The 13,861-nt window shown below is 37.3% G+C and overlaps 2 protein-coding genes across 5 annotated transcripts in view; one reads left to right on the forward strand and one right to left on the reverse strand.

Annotated features, from left to right (window-relative positions):
* Positions 1 to 13,861, forward strand: part of FAM185A (family with sequence similarity 185 member A) — a 149,748-nt gene that overhangs the window by 115,897 nt on the left and 19,990 nt on the right. Inside the window, exon 13 of the transcript XR_008296894.1 lies at positions 8,160 to 8,291. The gene's annotated coding sequence lies outside the window, so the exon portion shown is untranslated. The remainder of the gene's footprint in view (positions 1 to 8,159; positions 8,292 to 13,861) is intronic.
* The window catches only part of FBXL13 (F-box and leucine rich repeat protein 13), a 208,570-nt gene that overhangs the window by 36,695 nt on the left and 158,014 nt on the right, over positions 1 to 13,861 (reverse strand). The window lies entirely within an intron of this gene.

The following is a 13,861-nucleotide window of genomic DNA, read 5'->3' on the forward strand; positions in this document are numbered from 1 at the left end:
ATGATTTGGACTTCCCTGGTGATTAGCAATGTTGAGTATCTTTTCATGTGTATGATAGCCATCTGTATGTCTTCTTTGGAAAAATGTCTATTCACATCTGCCCATTTTTTCCACTGGATTTTTTTGGTTTTTTTAGGTGTTGGGTTGTATAAGTTCTTTATATATTTTGGAAATTAACCCCTTATAAGATATATCATTTGCAATTATCTTCTTTCATTCACTAGGTGTCCTTTTTGTTTTGTTCATGGTTTCCTTTGCTCTGCAAAAACTTTTATTTTGGTGTAGTTCCGATAGTTTATTTTTGCTTTTGCTTCTCTGACCTGAGGAAACCTATTCGTAAATATGTTTCTAAAGCTGATATCCAAGAAATTACTGCCTATGTTTTCTTTCAGAAGTTTTATGGTTTCAGGTCTCACATTTAGGTCTTTAATCCATTTTGAGTTTATTTTTGTATCTGGTATAAGGAAGTGGTCCAGTTTCACTCTTTTGCCTTCTTTTGTAGCTGTTCAGCTTTCCCAGCACCACTTATTGAAAAGACTGTCTTTTCCCCATTGTACATTCTTGCCTTCTTTGTCATGAATTAATTGGCCATATAAGCATGAGTTTATTTGTGTACTATCTATCTACTATTAATCACTGTGTCTGTTTTTGTGCCAGAACCATACTCTTTTGCTTACTATAACTTTGTGGTATATCTTGAAATCTGGGAGTGTGATAACTGCAGCTTCGTTCTTTCTCAAGATTGCTTTGGCTATTCGGGGTCTTTTGTTCGTTCCATACAAATTGTAGGATTATTTGTTCTAGTTCTTTGAAAACTACTATTGGTATCTTGATAGGGATTGCACTGAATCTATACATTGCTTTGGGTAATATGGACATTTTGAAAATTTTAATTCCTCTAACCCATGACCATGGATTTGTTAGGAGTTTTTTTTTATTACAAATTCAATTTTATTACTCATAGCCAGTCTGTTAAAAACTTCTAATTCATCCTCATTTGCTTTTGGAAGACTGTAATTTTGGGGGAATTTATCCATTTCTTCTAAGTTGACCAATATGTTGGCATATAATTTTCAATAGTATTCTCTTATATCTGTGTTGTTGGTTGTTATTTCTTCTCTTTCATTTCTGAAAATATTTTAGTCCTCTCTCTTTCTTTTTTGATGTGCCTGACTAAAGGTTTGCCAACTTTGTTTATCTTTTCAAAGAACCAGCTCTTGGTTTCATTCATCTTTTTTTGTGGTCTCTATTTCGTTTATTTCCACTCTAATCTTTCTTATTTCCTTCTGTTTACTAACTTTGGGCTTTGGTTGTTCTTCTTTGCCTAATTCCTTTAGGTGTAAGTGTGGATTGTTTATTTGAGATTTTTCTTGTATTGAGATAGGCCTGTATCACTACAAACTTTCCTCTTAGAACTACTTTTGTTACATCCCAAAGATTTTGGACTGTTGTGTTTTCATCTTCATTTGCCTCCATGTATTTTAAATTTTCCCCTCCTCATTGACCTATTGGTTGTTTAGTAGCATGTTGTTTAGCCTCCGTTTGTTCGCGGGTTATTTTTTTCTTTTTAGTTTTTTTTTTCCTGTAATTTATTTCTAGTTTCATACCATTGTGTTCAGAAAAGATGCTTGATGTGAATTAAATCTTCTTAAATTTATTGAGACTTCTTTTGTGGCCTAACATGTGATCTATCCTGAAGAATGTTCTATGTGCAGTTGAAAAGGATGTGTATTCTGCGGTTTTGGGGTCGAATGTCCTGTATTATCTGTTAAATCCATCTAGTCTTATTCACAGCCATTGTTTCCTTGTTGATTTTCTGTCTGGATGATCTATCCACTGACATAAAGTCCCCTACTATTATTGTATTACTGTCAGTTTCTTCCTTTATGTCTGTTTAGCTTTATGTATTTGGGTGCTCCATGTTGAATGCATCGACATTTGCAATTGTTATATATTTCATATTACATATGTTATAAATTTACCTGAACCATTTGAAAATAAGTTTCAGATATCATGATACTTTACCTCTGAATATTCTATACGTATCTCTCTAGGAATAAAGACATTTTAGGGGCACCTGGGTGGCTCAGTCAGTTAAGCGTCCGACTTTGGCTCAGGTCATGATCTCACAGTTCATAAGTTTGAGCCCCATGTTGGGCTCTGTGCTGATAGCACAGAGCCTGGAGCCTGCTTCGGATTCTGTGTCTCCCTCTCTCTCTGCCCCTACCCTGCTTACTCTCTCTCACTCAAAAATAAACATTAAAAAAAATTTTTTAAGACATTTTCCCATATATATAGTATAGTATATATAGTATTATAATACTTAAAATTAATAGTGATACCATACTATTTAACAGAAAACCAATATTTGTTTTTTATTCAGGACTCAGAGTTCATGCATTGCATTTAGTTGTCATGTCTCTTTAGCCTTTTTTTTTTTCTTTAAATTTTGTCTTTTAAGCCTTTGACTTTTAAAGATCTCAGGCCAATCATTACATAGAATGTCTCTCATTCTGGATTTGTCTGATTGTTCCTACTGATTAGATTCTAGGTAAAAATTTTCTGCAAGAATACTACCTAGGTGCTGTTGCAACCCTTTAGGGGCACATATATGAGACACCCCACTGTTGGTGATGTTGCTTACTCATTTGACGTAGGTGGTAACTATAGATCTCTTCAATAGCATCTATTTTTACTTTTGATTTAATAAATAATCTGTGGGGTAATTCTTTGAGACCACAAAAATACTATGTTTCTCAGAAACCTTTTAGCCAAGTTAGACTTCAGATTAATTGGTGATCCTTGCCTAAATCACTTTTTCCATTAGGAGTTGCAAAATGCTGATTTTTCTAATTCTATCCTTTCTTGTATATTTTTTAGCTCATTTCTAGCTTTTCTGTCACCCTTTCTCTTCAGTTTTGCTGAATATTTTAGGAAGTGTTTTGAATAAGATTATTTTAGATGTAACAACTATTGCAGTTAATTTTTTGTGTTACCTTAACAATCTTCAAATTTTCCCAAATCCCTGTTGACCACATTTACAAAATGAAGTTACTGTTTTGGTTGGTGTGATTATGTTACTCGTTGGCAAAAGATGACACACTGAGGAAAACAAAAACACCAATACTTTGCCTTGTTGTAAGACTGAACATTTGGTCCCATTTAAAAACAAACATGTTTTGTAAATGAAATTGAAGTGGGTGAAACCTTATTAAACAAAGCTTAACGTTCTGAAAGTAAATTTATTCTTTAAAACTTGCACCTGGATTTTTTTTCTGAGACACTGTGTTTGTAGAAAAAGTCTGGAAAGATGGTCTAGGAATAGTAATATTAGAATAAAATATAATGTAATTTATCTAACAGCCACATAGCTACAAATCATCCTTATTTATAGTATGTTTCAGTTTGGAAACTGTCAACACTTTAATACAGACATACCAGAATAGTAAATAAGCATAAATAAACTTTATAATCTGTCTTGCATATGGTTAAAGAAATAATTTTTTGGAAAAAATCTACATAAAATGACATAAGATTGCATAGTTCAACTTTTGATTATTTTTTTTTTTTACAAGCAGTAGCTTGTGGGCTTTCCAATTAAAATACTAAAACTAATCTCTTTCCCACAGTAGTGAGATAAGCTGTTGTAAGGATATGGAGAAAATATGACAAATGATTAATAACTATGTTGTTATAAACAGTTCATACAAATTGGCAGAAGTATTGATACCCCAATGTCAACAGAAAATTCATAGAAGGTGAAATATAATTGCAATGAAAAGCAGCAGATATAGGACAAAATTATTGATATTACTAGATTTTTTTTAAGTTTATTTATTTGAGAGAGAGAGAAAGAGAGCACGAGCAGGAGAAGGCAGAGAGAGACAGGTGAGAGAGAATCCCAAGCAGGCTCCACATTGTCAGCACAGAGCCCAATGTGGGGCTCGATCCCACAAACTGTGAGATCATGACCTGAGTCGATATCAAGAGTTGGGTACTTAACCAACTGAGCCACTAAGGTACACCTAGAATTTTTTTAAATGCAAATTCAAATAACAATAAAGTTCTAATTCCTAGCGATTTTTGCGAAGTTATAACAGGTAATCTTGATGAATGAGTATAAGTCTACCATAGTTGTTTTTTTATTGCAGATGGCAATAAAAATCGCTACAACCTATAGGGAAAGCAAATTGCCAAAACAACAAAATGTCCTGTTCAAAAGAAGAGAAAAATTGATGGGGGAAAAGTTTATAACAACTTTAAGGCAAGCTGCTTGTCTTATTCTTGGTTTTACACTCAAACCTAGAATTGCTGCTCTAAATATTGTAGGACTTAGCTAATTCTGTATCAAACGAAAGAAGAAAATAACAAAGAAAAGAATGAATCAATAAATATGTGAAATTCCTCAATGTTTGTGAAAAATAATTTACAATAATTTGGAAAAAAACAACACCTGTGCCCATCATTAAGTCTTTTTGTACATCAACAAAAAATTATACAAAACATTAACACCATGCTTAATTCCTTTACACAGACCCATAACAGTACTGGGCAGTTTACTGTCTATCCCAGACAAACTGAAACAGCACACAGCACCAACATTCAAGCAAAATACTAAGCTGTGAATGTTGCCATGTACAAGTATATACATAGATGAGCAATTTTATTTTACAAAAATTGATGCTTCTGTTTTCACAGTACTTGAGCCACCTGTGAAATTTGACCTTGCTGACAATCTCTTGCTTTTGGAAATACCACCTCACTTGGTTCCCTTGATATCAGTCTGAACTCTTTCCTCACCTGCCTCTCTGGATGTTCATTTTCAGTTTCCTTTGTGGGTTCACCTTCCAAATCCACCATTTCGTGGAGTCTTGAACTTGACCTCTTTTCACCTTCTGTCTCTCATCTGTGACTTCCATCATGTCAACCATCTCTACATCTAGCTCAGATCCCCTTCCTGAGCAACAGATCTTTCCTGATTGATAATTAGACACATTAATGTGCCATAAGCACCTCAAATTCAGAATTGCTACTTTCAGAGGACTAGTACTTCAGTTTTTCCTACTCTTTCTGCTAGCTTCAGGAAGGAGTCTGGTGAATGGCTCATGATGGACTTCTCTAAGTACCTTGCTCTTTTCTCTGAACTTTGCAACTTTTATGATTCTCTTTATAGGTCCTAGATTTCCCTGGCTGGGAAACCTATAAATATAACCTGTGCAACTTAGCATATTTGATGTTTGAATACAGGATATTAAAAATCACATTCTATCAAATAAGATGCAGTGAGTGCCCATGAGTCTAGAATAACTGAGAACTCTGATGTAACTATTGGGCATTCAGATCATGAGAAATCTAGAAAGGAAAAAAGGTCCCTGACAGCAGACATAAAAAGCTTCCTTTTATACTGCCTTTTTTTTTTAAGGATAAAAATGAGATGTTAGTTGTAATAGAGGGGATAGAACTTGGAGGTGGTTGAAAATCTTTGTGTAAATTTTCTGCTTTCAGTAATGGTTGAATTGGAATATACCTAGTTACTATGATTTCTTGCCAGACATATTGAGGAACAAAACAAAACAAAAATGGTAATTCCAAAAGTCAAATGGCTATGTATTCTTTTCGCCACTCAGGATTGAAGGGGACCGTAGTGTAGAGAGATGTGTCCTAGTACTGGAATTAAACATGTCTAAAATGGAATTTGGCATCTTATTTACAAGTCCTAATCTCTCTCTGAGGTTCTTTTTCTGGGTTCTGGTACCACCGTGTCTGCAGTTGACCAAGTAAAAACTTGGGAATTTTCTATGTCTCCTCCTATCCCCTCTGCTCTCCATATCCAACCAATCACCAGGCCCTCCCTACCTATATACTTCCTAAATATCTCTCATACATGTCCCTTCTGTCACCACTATCAAAACCTCATTTCTCGCTGTATGAGTTCTACTCAGAGTTCTTCAGTGGCTCCCACTGCATATAGCATGAGTCTGAATCTCTTTGCAGAGCACCCAAAGCCAGTCACGTTCTGTCCTCTACCTCTTTCTCCAGCCTCATCCCCTATCTTCTTGGGCCATGCTTGGACAATACAAAGTCACCTGTGGATCTCCCAATACAAACCCTCTTTCATGTCTCCATGCCTTCCCACCTGTTTCTTCCTCCACCAAGAATGTCCATCTTTTCCTTGCAAACATCTGCTGAAGCTTTCAGCTACACCTCAGAAGCTGAGAAGTGTCCCCCGACTCCTCTATAAATGGACAACAGAAACATAAGCACTCACTTTTCAACTCATCCATGCTGCCAAGATACAGCACATGTACCCAGATGTATGTATCTTTGTCACAACAAATATACCTCATATGTCATAATTTGAATAAATCATTGCTAAGATGTATTGACTGTTTACCATATGCCAGGCACTATGTTAAGCACTTTACATTTATTATCTTATTTAGTCCTCACAACACTATGAGGAAAGTATATTTTAAACACTGTTTTAAAGAGAGGGAAATTGGGGCATCTGGGTGGCTCTGTTGGTTAAGTATCTGACTTTGGCTCAGGTCATGATCTCATGGTCCGTGAGTTCAAGTCCCACGTTCAGCTCTCTGCTGTCAGCACAGAGCCCACTTCGGATCCTCTTTCTCTCTGACCCTCCCCTGCTCACTCTCTCTCAAAAACAAACATTTAAGACAATAAAATAAAATAAAGAGAGGGAAATGGCACAGAGAAGTTAAGTAACTTGCCCAAGGTCTCTTAGTGTGATGGCACCAGACGAGATGTGAACCCACACTCTGGACTTAGGCTTTTGGTAACTTTTAACCAAGTAGTGTTGTTACTCTTACTGTTATTGTTTTGCCACTAGACTGTACCTTGAGCCCAGAACTATGGCTGTAAATTTAGTACTCCCAGTACCTCACATAATATTTAACACACAGTTGACAATGAATAAATATCTGTGAATGGATGAGTAGTCTGTAAAATTATCTGTTTTTATGGAGCCAATTTTCTCCTATGTTGTGGCATATTCTCAGGATTCTTGGATAGAATCTATTTCCCTTAGTAATTATGTGAGTTAGTGTTTATATTTCATATGTTCCTTTCTGAACAATTTGCTGTGTTTGGTATTGCTTACCACATTCTTTTAGAAATGAAGGACAAAACTTATACTTGGAAATATGTTTTATCTTAATTACCACCATATCCTCTTTCTTTCCTTCTTTCTTTCTTTCTTTCTTTCTTTCTTTCTTTCTTTCTTTCTTTATGTTTATTTTTGACAGAGAGTGACAGAGCATAAGCAGGAAGGGGCAGAGAGAGGGAGACACAGAATCCCAAGCAGGCTCCAGGCTCTGAGCTGTCAGCACACATCCTCTTTCTGAAATCACTGAAAACACTATCTTGTACAAAGTCCTTCAGAATGTATTTTAACCTCACAAGTGATTTTCCCTTTTATACTACGGCTAGCAGTTAAAATTTTATGCAGTTAAAACTTTCTTTTTTTCAATGATTTTTATTTATTTCTACTTACTTGATTGTTAGTATGAATTTTGTTATCATATTTTTTAATGTAGTAACCACTCTGATCTAATTTACTGACCTACAGGTCTAAAGGAAAACAGGCTTTGGTCAACACACAGAAATAGGTCCTCTATATATTTATGGAGAGAAAGAAAATCAGCATCTATGTTACCTAGAAATAGAGCAACTGGCCTTGAGACTCCTTGCCTCCTACCTGATGGAGGTCAAGAGGAGAGTTCTGGCACCAATGACTCTCCTTGAGGGAAGTGACAAACTTAAATTGTTCACTTCTTTTTGCAATTTTTCTAGTAGGCATTTTGCCAGATACAGGAGACAAATGCCTGTAACCTCTGTAAGGAAAGCCACTATTGCTACTGGTGGTAGCAACAGATTCCTATAAAGCCAGTAGCTAGGAGATGGGCCTGGAAAGGACTCAAAAGAGGTCCAGCTCCATATGGAAGAGTATAACCAGGGCAGAATTCTTGTTATGTGCCTTTGAAAATCCAAGGCAAACGCATCTGCCTCTGAGTTTCCCTGCTTCCTTTTAACTCCCATTCTTTCTATTTATCGAATCCCAAGCGATTTGATGTGTTTCCTGCTTTAGAGGTTTTGCTTCACTGAGCCTCAGGCCTTATTTATGTGTGTGTTCCATGCAGATGGGTGGTCTCTTGAAAGTGTATCATCAGATGAAGACATTCAGCTGTAAGCACTCCTACTCCAGCTTGGAGAATAGCTGAGAAAATGTGGATTGAAGAAGCCGTAAGTGTTTGGTTGAAAGGAAGGAAATGGTATGAGATTCATTCATTCACTCACTCCCTGACTCACAAATCAAATATTTTACGTGCCTCTTATGAACTAGGCATTATGCTAGGCTTCCCAAAGATGGGATGATCCAGGCCTTACCATCAAGAAGTTTACAGTGTTGTAGGGAGACAAGTGTGCAACAAATATTAAAGTATAATGAGTTAATGGCTTTACTGGGGCCATTGTGAAATATGGTAGAAACAAGACAGAGAAATCCTAAGTCTGCTTAGGAGTTCCAGGAGAGCTACACACAGTTGAAACTTGAGGGATAAGCAGGAATTTACTAGGTGGACAAGGGGAGAGGGTATTTCAGACACAGGGAATAACTTGCAGAGATGGGAAGGCAAGGGGAGCGTGACACGTTCAAGGAGCTATAGGAGAGTCAGCTCTGTGTCTGTGGAGCCGAAGATGAAAAGTGGGAAAATGGGGGAAGTGAAATGGTAGAGGTGGGCAGCAACAATCTCAGGAAGAGTTTGGACCTTTACACTAATTGTTTAGACTTTAAACTGTAAGCAGTATGGAACTCCTGCAGAATATGCTCCAGGAAGCATTAGGCTCCAATTTGCATGCTGAAGGATCACACTGCAGTCGAGTGGAGAACAGATTTGAAAACAGTGATATTTAAGACAAGAGAGGTTAGTAAGGAGAAATAGTGCTTGAACTCCAGCAGTGGCAGCAGAGATGGAGAGGAGGCAAAGGGATAGACATAAGAAGTATTTATATCATAATACAATGTAAACTTTATAACATATACAATTAAAATTAACATGGAATGTGCATGCCAATATTCAATCAATTTTTTTTTGAAGTTCAATGAAAATAATTTGTGTGCTACCAATAATTCAAGAGGTATTATTACTGGGAGGCCATCTAAATAGATAACACCTCTCTGGAGAACTATGCTGTAATGTGACAGAAATAAGATACAGGATATTAGGAACTAGAGAATGCTTATTTAGGAAAAACACCTAGAGACATTAATGTCACCATGTGATTTATGTTTTCTTAAAGAGAGAATGCATCAGTAATATAAAACCCATTGATATTTCCTTGGAATGATCTGGACTGGAAAGTGTGATTTTCTGATAATTATGGAGAATATGACCAATGTGTATTATAAAATTATTTCAAAAAATCTTGAAAGGTACCATTTGCCAAGATGCATTAGCTATTGTTATGATCCTCATTGATAATTTTCTCAGCATCTACCTATCCAGGCACATGAAAAATAGAAGGAGGAGCATCCCAGGCAGACGTTACAGCATGTATAAAGGTCCTGAGGTAGGAAAGATTTTTTACTTGTTTGAGGAGTGAAAAAAAAGGCAGTGGAGCTGGAGGAAAGGAAATGAGGGGAGCAGGGGCATGAGGTGATATTAGGAGAACAGGCAGGGATCTGTTTAATAGTAAATATTCTTTCAAATTTTGGTCCTTTCCTGGTTTACCTTCTGTGTTTTATTAAACACTGTTGGATATTCCCTTAATACTCCACACATGGTTACACTCCCCTGGTTCTCTTACAACCTTTCTCACCTTCTTTCTTTAGTCCCCTTTATGGATTCATCTTATTTCCACTCCTTGCCTTTAGTCTTTCTCCCCTCCAATCTGTCCTCCAGAGAACAACACAAATAATGTATCTAAAATGGGAGGCTAGGGGCGCCTTGGTGGCTCAGTTGGTTAAGCATCCGACTTCGGCTCAGGTCACGATCTCACAGTTCGTGAGTTCGAGCCCCGCATTGGGCTCTGTGCTGACAGCTCAGAGCCTGGAGCCTGTTTCAGATTCTGTGTCTCCCTCTCTCTGACCCTCCCCCGTTCACGCTCTGTCTCTCTCTGTCTCAAAAATAAATAAACGTTAAAAAAAATTTTTTAAAAATAAAATAAATAAAATAAAATGGGAGGCTATTATGACTCTGACTTCCCTGCTAAGTGTTGTCTCCTCATCCATTGGTTCAAGTCCAAGCTCCTTGGCCTAGGATGAATTCCTCAGTGACATCTCCTTTTCACAGTACATTTTAGTAGTGTGAAGCTGCATAAAGTTCCTTGAACAAGCATGCATTTGCATGCTTGCATGTCGAGCAGGCTGAGTTAAGAGATCCCTTCCTCTCTTCTTCCAACACTACACCTGCCACACCATGTTTAAATTACTCATACTTACCCTTCCACATTGGACTGCAGAGAACAGATCTTATTCCCATTTGGTAACTCTAGAGCCCAGCATTTGTTCCTTCATTCAGTGAGTATTTATCAAGTGTCTATTACCCCCCAAGGTTCTGGGAAAGCAGCAGTGAGCAAAACAAAGTCTCAGTCTTCTTGGATCTCACATCCTAGTAAGGGGACTCTAGGAAATAGCGTACATGATAGGCACTCAAGATATGGTACTCATAATTAAAAATTTCAAAAATCAGGGGCCCCTGGGTGACTCAGTCAGTTAAAGTCTCACTCTTGATTTCAGCTCAGGTCATGATCTCACAGTTCATGAGTTTGAGCCCCATATCGGGCTCCATGCTAACAATGAAGAGCCTGCTTGGGATTTTCTTTTTCCCTCTCTCTCTGCCCCACCCCGTGCTCTCTTTCTCTCAAAATAAATTAAAAAAAATAAGATTTTCTTTAAAATTAAAAAAAAATAAAAATTTCAAAAATCAGGCAAATGAAAGAGCCTTAATTAAACCACTGTCTAAGCACACTGTCTGGACCATTGCTCTGACTCATTTCTCCTTTAAACAGCAAATATGGCAGTGACTAAAGCAACTTAAGCAATGGATTGAACTTCCCTAACTGTAGGTACTATGGTCTTCAGTAAGTGATAATTCTCCCAACTAGAGGAAAACATTTTCCCCACATACATGAAGATATAACCTCATATTCAAACAATCCTCTGAGGTAGGAAGGGAATGAATAACATCCCATTTAATGAGACATTAAGAAAAGCTGTATAAGAGATTAAAAGACTTTCAATGATACTTTAAGATACCATCACATTAGTGAGCTATTTCCCTCACTTGTGAACCCTGTCCCCTTTATATTAAAAGAAGAAAATTGACATATTTCCTCATTCTCTAAAATGTGCTTACTAGATAACTTGTTATACAAGCATTTATTCCTGGATGATACATTTTTCACTATTTTCTAATTATTATAAGAAATGTATACAGCTTTAAATAACTGTGTTCTCCTCTTTGCTTCCCCCATTTAAGCTAGCTCTCTCACTCAAGCATATTTCTAAATTTCTAAATATCTCTACTTTTGCTTTCGCTGATTAACTTCCTCACGAGTTTCCATGACTTTCAGAGTGTAACACGCCTTCACACTTTGCAAACCTAAAAAGCTCTTCTGTCTCTAAGGAGTGAATTTCAGCGATTTCTCTGCTTATTTCCTGAGCTCTACATTTCTCTAAAGCTGTCTTCCAGGTGACTCAAACCAAACAGCAGCCCTGCTCCTTGCACTGTGGAAAGGACACAGCTCAGTAAGGGATGCCACCATTTAAACAGATGCTCAAGCCAAAAATCTGGCATCATCCCTGATTGCCTCCCTTCCTTCTTTACCCCCATACTCAGTCTATTTCTATTTCCTGATGATTCATTTTCCTCAGTGTCTCTCAAATCTGCAGATTTTGCTCCAGCCCTACTGTCATCTCCCCTAGCTCTAGCCTTAATGCAGACACTCATAACTGGATTACTGCTTTATAATTAGTCTCTCGTTCATCTATTATTCCCTTGTCTATCCAGCAGGTACAGTCATCTTTAAACCATGTCCGTCTGACCTTGTTACAGTCTAATTGACAGTCCTAAATATCTTTCCATTGCCAAAAGGGCAAAGAACAAATTCCTCAGTATGGCTTCTGGGCCCCTCGTGACCTGGTCCTTGCCTGTCTCCTAGGCATCATCTCTTATCACTCTCCTCATGGTCAAGTCATACCCAATGTGCAGATATCCTTGATGCCACCATACTTTTAAACCTCTGTGTCTTCGTTCAGGCTGTTTCTTTGGCTCAGCACATACCCCTTCTTTCTCTCTTAGAAAAGGTCTTCTCTGACTTTCTGAGGGAGGTTGTCTCCCATACCCATCACAGTTTATAACCACTTGTCCCATGCCTGAAGAGCCATGTTTGTCTTGTTCATTCCAGCATCCCAATACTGACTACAAAGTACTCAGAATAAAGATTTGTTAACTAAATGAGTGGTGCGATTCTAACTGAAAACTCATTATTGAAAAAAAATTGAGAGTGAACAGAATTATTAGAAAACGTAAGAAGCTTTCTTTTTTTTTTTCAAAAGGTATAATTGGTCACATTTGATCTCTGGTGAATATCTGTAACATTCCAGAGTTTAAATCCTAAATGTTAAGTTTCTAGTCGTATTTGCACTTCATCAGACCTACAATCCAGACTGGAGTTTAGCTGCCCAAACTGACATCTGGGCTGACTCATTTTATTTTTACTATTTGAGATTAGCTACCACAGCTGTTGTAGTACTACAGTGTTGACCATTTGCCTTTTATTTATTTTTTATTTTTTAAAATTTATATTCAAGTTAGTCATCATATTTTTTATTTTTATTATTTTTTTAACCATTTACCTTCTAGATCAGAGTTTAACCAATTTGGAGGAAGAAAGCAACAACCTTCAGAAGACTTCTTTTTAAATGTTTTAGCAGAATATAACTAGCATTCTCCCCCACAGATATCCATTTACAGCTCTCTCATATTGTATACCTTCCTTACAAGCAAAACAACAACAGTGAATGGGACTTGAGGCTATATTCTTAAGTTTTTAACTTGTCCTCAGCAGATAGAACTTCAATTTATGGTCTTTGAAAATAAAAACTGAGTTTTCTCCAAATGCTAAAAACTAGGATAAACCTTCCAAGCTTCACTGCTTTTGTTCAACAAATGTTCATCATTCAGGCTTGCAAGGAGTGCTGTGGTGGAACGATATCATGATGTGTTTCGTAATGTGCTTTGATCCTCCACCTTTTGTTACCTTGTGACCCTTCTAACAGCAGCTGGGCATTCTACTTGTATGTGTCAGGGAAAGGTTTTCACAGAACACAGGAGGAAAAAAGATATGCCAGGCCTTTAAGCTTTACATAAACCATGAAAGACTTGAGACATAATATTTTTCAAACCATGTAATGGAGTTGGAACATTTTTTTCCCATCCCCAAATTAGATAGTCTATGTCATGAGAAAAGAAGAAGAGCTAAAAAGAGAGAGAACAAGGGAGAGAACAAGGCCGAGGAAGGGAGAGGAGGAGGGGAAGAGCAAGGGAAGGGGGAGCTAGAGGGAAGCAAAGAATGAGTGCTGGGGGATGCCCCACACAGGGCACTGTTCTAGACCTCCCTGGACTCTATTCAGTTGGAGAGAAGGTTGGAACCCCCAACCTGATAGGTTTGGGGATCTAAGCAAATGGGAACCCATCCCACCTGTCCCTGGAAGGGTTGTGAAAAGCAACAAGGCATCCGAGTTTTTCCTGGGCTGCTTGTTGTGTCAGCTACAATCTAAAGAAGAAAACAGAAACTGTATTTAAAACTGAGGAAATTTAATTGTGATAGGGAACTGGCT

This window comes from Acinonyx jubatus, chromosome A2, assembly GCF_027475565.1.
Source record: "Acinonyx jubatus isolate Ajub_Pintada_27869175 chromosome A2, VMU_Ajub_asm_v1.0, whole genome shotgun sequence".
NCBI classification, from domain to species: domain Eukaryota; kingdom Metazoa; phylum Chordata; class Mammalia; order Carnivora; family Felidae; genus Acinonyx; species Acinonyx jubatus.